The sequence below is a fragment of the Cydia pomonella genome, chromosome 15 (assembly GCF_033807575.1).
Source record: "Cydia pomonella isolate Wapato2018A chromosome 15, ilCydPomo1, whole genome shotgun sequence".
Taxonomy (NCBI): domain Eukaryota; kingdom Metazoa; phylum Arthropoda; class Insecta; order Lepidoptera; family Tortricidae; genus Cydia; species Cydia pomonella.
Genome location: NC_084717.1, coordinates 17283031 through 17289030, shown reverse-complemented (window position 1 = coordinate 17289030; position 6000 = coordinate 17283031). Strand labels below are relative to the sequence as shown.

At 37.0% G+C, this 6000-nt stretch overlaps 1 long non-coding RNA gene across 1 annotated transcript in view; it reads right to left on the bottom strand.

Moving 5' to 3' along the window:
- Positions 1 to 753: 753 nt before the first annotated feature.
- Positions 754 to 6000, bottom strand: part of LOC133526024 (uncharacterized) — a 196831-nt gene continuing 191584 nt past the window's right edge. Inside the window, exon 2 of the long non-coding RNA XR_009800666.1 lies at positions 754 to 1198. This is a non-coding gene — a long non-coding RNA (uncharacterized LOC133526024). The remainder of the gene's footprint in view (positions 1199 to 6000) is intronic.

Genomic DNA, 6000 nt, shown 5'->3' with positions numbered 1-6000 from the left:
GAGGCCGATGCGTGAGCGGCACGACCTCCCACATTTTTGGCAGAAAAAGCTCATGCCACCTGAGGTTCCAGTCCCGATTTGCTTTCTGCGACACCTTCTGCTATCTAACGTAGTAAACCAGGATTGGTCGCATAGCTTTCTCCCCTCCACAACACGCTTGCGCCATCCATCACGGTCTTCAGCTAAAGTTTCCCAGGCATGGTGGTCGATTACAAATGCTGACATGTCTCGCTTAACACAGTCTTTAAAGCGCAGCATCGGTCTTCCAACGTTCCTTTTAGCATACGCAACTGCACCAAGCAAGACACGTCGAGGTATTCTAGAGGATTCCATCCGGTGCACATGCCCCAGCCACCGCAAGCGTCTCTGTTTGAGAAGAGCGGTAAGACTGGGCAGCTGCGCTTTTTCAAGAACCCTCTGATTTGTCACTTTGTCCTGCCAAGTTATGCCTAAAATGTTGCGTAGACAGCGCATGTGAAAAGTGTTGAGCCGTCGCTCCTGTTTTGCATACGTCGTCCACACTTTCGTTCTACACTTTATACGACTATTTACCAAGTACAGCTGCCTTTCTCATAGTGCCATCCGACATCTCATATCATGTCATTGACTACACTGAAATTGGGTGACTTTATATGAACATTTAAATAATAGTGACCCATTGACATAAATGTACTACGTACTAGACCATAGAAATAGGATAGTATAGAACGACTGTCAAACTTGGAAAGTGTGACCAAAAATGAAATGCAAGTGTGTGCGTAAATTGTCTATGTGCGAACAAAAATAGTGATGTCATGTTACAACATATTAATAATCTATCGATGTTTAACTGCTTTATCGACTACTTTTTCAAATGTGTTTGAAAAAGTTGAAAATGATAAAGTTGAAGTTGTTTGAAAATGTGTTCGCAAAGAGTTGACTTACCAAAGAAAATTTGAATTTCGCGCCTTTTCCTGTTGACAACTTGGGTTGGATGTGTATACGCTGTGTACAAGTATACGCTGTCTTGTGTTTCCTTGTGTTGGCGGCAAAGCCGTGGAAAAGTGGTTAAAATGTAAGTACTGTGTTGGAAAGTGAAGTTTAAATTTATCGCTAAACATGTACACGTTCAAAAAAGGTATTAAAACAATCGTTATTATTTTAAGTCGGTTATAAAGGTAATATCTTAATGATGTCTTGTGAACAACTAATTCCATACCTACTAATAATACTAATATACCGACAAGTTATCGATACAGTGATACAGTCATATGAACATTTTGTCAAGCCCTAGCGTAAAGTAACAGTTTAGGTTTTTACACAAAATATTCTAAATTATTGACTAATATGATGAAATATTAACACACAATTGAAGAAAAACTTATAATGAACTGTTATAATTGGTTTTTTACACTTTTTATGCTGCTAATTTGATAAAATATCGTTACGAAAATTTCGCTAGGAATATCATAATTACCTGTGAAATGAGTATTTTCCTGGGTTTTTTGGCCCTGAAATACTACAACCCGGCACACAACATGACACCATCGTCACTAAATTACTTAATGTATAATTTTCTTTTTGATTCGCTTATATTTTTCACGTTAAAAAATACGGCAATATGATTTTGGCCGCCTCGGCCGCCTTCGAACTCAAAATTGATTACGTTTTCTCATATGTAGTCTGCCTCTTTTGCACTTATGGTTTGTTCATATACGTCATGGCTTCCCTTTCGCACACTTCATCTGTCTGTCAAGCGAAGCGACTGACATGTCTCTGGTTATGACAACTGTTTATTTTCTGTCTAAATACGTACTGTAAAGAATCTAGATAAAATTTATTTATTTCTATTAATTATTTCATTTCTTTACCTTTGTGACACTGCCGATATTAAAATTTATAAAAAATAGTCATAAAGCCCTTTATATTTGACTCTAGTACTCGTAGCAATTTGGATCAAATCGCGCTTATAACATAATATATTCTTTAAATATAATAAAAAAACTTCAAAAAATTACAAGATAACAATTAATATATCATTTTTGTGTACATATTCTACAAACAATAAGGTAGATTATAGATCATTAGTACCTTCGTGTTACATCTGCGAAATGTAATCTATGCGCTAAAGAAAATGGCGTACCACCGCGAGTGTTTAAAGTGACGTTTCAAAATAATCTAAATAAGCTTAAAACAAAAAAAAAAAACGCAGTGGATTGTTATTATATTGCTTTTATTATGTTTATATTCTAGATATTATTAGAATGCATTTTCATAACGCATAAAGGCATGTGTGGTATCTCGCCAGTAGTCGGAGACATACTAAACGCAATGAAGTGCCGGCACTTCAATGAGGTGCGGAATCATTTTGTTGAAAATGCCGACTCTAGTACTATACCTCAATGTAGTGACCCGTTTACATTGCTGTGGAGGGAATTTGGAGCCCGGTTAGGCTTAGTTTCAAAGTTCAATTCAACTCGTTCGATGAACGTAGAGTCCTGGCTCGTCCAAACTTTTTATATTAATCGTCTATCGGGACGTGGTTACTGGTTACATTCATAAGTTTAAATATATGTGGTTTTCCATTAAAGAATACGGGTCCTTATGCTTCATGTGCACATGAATCTCTTTTCTGATGCTCATGAAGCATAAGGACCCTTCTCTGTGGAAAGCCATATTTGAAGGTCATCGTATAATGATTAAGTACGCTTGGTAAATCGCAGTTCTTGTTGTTAAGTGTTAGTGTTTTCCTAGAATAATAAGAATACTTACGTTCTCTCTCATCGTAACGGTTAACGCACTTGAGAGCAGTCTGTGTAAGTATGTAGGTAACATTATTTGTTAAACATTTACTTATATTGTTCGTTACCTTGGGTTGCGTTTTAATTTATCGCCACTCGTTACTGATTTCCAATTTTTTGCACTTGTATCCCAATGTACTATTACAGTATATATGGTGCTACTTTACCGCCCTAGAGCGGTAACTAACACCGTACGTGTGTATATCGAAAATTGAAAGGGCCATATGTACTGTAAAACGTGCAAAAAGGTAATTCGCAATTCGTGTCGATTTAAAACACTCCATTCGGTTGTGTTTTAATATATCGCCACTCGTTGCGAATTTCCTACTTTTCGCACTTTTATCGTAATGTTAGTAATTCGTAATTAAGATATTTTGAAAAGTTTTCGTTTCAAGAAATGTCACTTTTGACACTGACAGATTCGTATTGTATCACTATATCACAAGTCGAATATGGTCGTTAGGCTCATAAGTCCGTGGACTGGACGCAAGCGGCGAGCGGCAAATCAAGGCCATTCATACATACATCGCGCTTGTCAAAATCCGCGTGCCGCTTGCGTCCAGTCCGCGGCCTAATATATATTAAGCCCGCGTGTTTTTTTCATTATAATTATCGAACTTGTGCGGTAATGTATGCTAGTCCGATTGTATTTTTTTTTCAATTGTAGATGTAGTTCTAACAATTAAAATTCGAATTATAAATATGTTTTAAAAAATCGTGTGTTAATAAACATCGTAAGAAACACGTGTGCTTTGGTAATGACACACATTGACTCGCTTTCAGCTCACGCGCACAATATAGCCTCGAGTGTAATGATAATGACAATATCATAATGCTTGTACTATTAATTTAACATTAAATACGATATTATTGTACGGACTCTATAGAGAATATTACGCGAAACTCTCACAATCCAGTCTACCACGAAACAAGGAAATCGAAATTTCGTTATCTAACCTCTCTAATACTTGCATATTCGAGCGATGAAGAGGCAGATAACTACATTTCGATTTTCTCGTTTCGCGGAACCCTATAAGTATGAGTATAGTCTCATTCGATTCAGCGCAAAAATTCTCTCTCTCGACTCTGCAGATCCTCATTTCTAGTACCAATATAAGATAAAAAACTAAGTTTCATGGATGTATATATTTTGCCGCCAAAATATGATATTTTTCCTGTATAAATTACTCAATGGTTTACGAAAGGCGCTAGTGCTGCACTCTGGCGGCAGAACATTGTAGTAATCCCTATGGCTTTTACGCGATACAATACAGACCCGTGCATCCGTTAAGTAAAACAAACTGTTCCATATTATCCCATTTATTCCAACATCCATTTTACAACGTGCTATTCTTTACAAGGTTTTTACATTAATCTTACACGTTTAGTTTAAACATCTACGTCGATTTATACAATTGTAACTCTAAAATATAAACTAAGTAGTATTTGGCATTAAATTTACAGCACAGTTCGATTCTCGTTAAAATTATTAAACTTAACATCTAAAGGACAGAATAGACGTTGAAAGCCACACGTCTGACGTCTAGCGTCTCCCGAGCGTCGTTATCTAGTCAACTCTATAGCTGCTGCTCGACGCAACGTTGAGTTGCGCAGGCGACGTCATTTTCCATAGCACCGACTAGACGCTGACGCTCAAAAGACGCTAGTGTGGGGTGGCTCTTAATTTCTTAAAACGCAAAAAGCTTGTTGGATTTAATGTTCATAAGTATATGTATTTTCTGACAAGGGGGAGGGGGGAGTCACAAACGTTACGTCACTTTAAAATCATCAGAAGCTGATGTTTTTTAAATTTATTTATTCGTTGTAAAGTTATGACGACCGGTTTGGCCTAGTGCAGGGGTTCCCAATCTTTTTCAACATGCGGCGCAGTTACAAGTTTAGTATTTTGCAACGGCGCCCTTGTAAATTTAAAATCACGGTCGAAAAAGAGTGACACGGCGCTATATTATTTACCGATGCGAGCGCTCAAATAGGTACCCGCGAATATTTGTGGTTTCGGATAATGATAGAACTCACGGCGCCCCTCTTTACTTTCTACGGCGCACCAGGGCGCCGCGGCGCACACTTTGGGAACCCCTGGCCTAGTGGGTAGTGACCCTGCCTACGAAGCTGATGGTCCCGGGTTCAAATCCTGGTAAGGGCATTTATTCGTGTGATGAGCATGGATATTTGTTCCCGAGTCATGGGTGTTTTCTATGGTAAAAAAACCTCGAAATTCGTGCGACGTAATTCATGGATGACCCCTAATTATATTACTCATTTAAAGATATTGACTGAAATTGGCAATATCGATTATTTAAATCCTCTACACTGCAACCAAAAGAAAAAAAAGCGGCCAAGTGCGAGTCGGACTCGCGCATGAAGGGTTCCGTACCATTTAAGACGTATTAAAAAAAAATCTACTTGCTAGATCTTGTTCAACATTTTACCACTTTGGACACACATTTTACCACTTTGGAACTGTCTCTCGCGCAAACTATTCAGTTTAGAAAAAAATGATGTTAGGAACCTAAATATCATTTTTGAAGACCTATCCATAGATACCCCACACGTATGGGTTTGATGAAAAAAAATTTTTTTAAATTTATTGACGTATTAAAAAAAAACTATTCAGCAATGTATATCATATATTTTTTTTAGATTTTTCATTCTGTTATTTTAGAAGTTACAGGGGGGGGGGACACACATTTTTTCACTTTGGAAGTGTCTCTCGCGCAAACTATTCAGTTTAGAAAAAAATGATATTAGAAACCTAAATATCATTTTTGAAGACCTATCCATAGATACCCCACACGTATGGGTTTGATGAAAAAAAATTTTTTTTTTAATTTTTATGACGTATTAAAAAAAAACTACTTACTAGATCTCGTTCGAACCAATTTTCAGTGGAAGTTTGCATGGCAATGTATATCATATATTTTTTTTAGATTTTTCATTCTGTTATTTTAGAAGTTACGGGGGGGGGGGGGGGGGACACACTTTTTACCACTTTGGAAGTGTCTCTCGCGCAAACTTTTCAGTTTAGAAAAAAATGATATTAGAAACCTCAATATCATTTTTAAAGACCTATCCATAGATACCCCACACGTATGAGTTTGATGAAAAAAGATTTTTTGAGTTTCAGTTCTAAGTATGGGGAACCCCCAAAATTTATTGTTTTTTTTTCTATTTTTGTGTAAACATCATAATGCGGTTCATA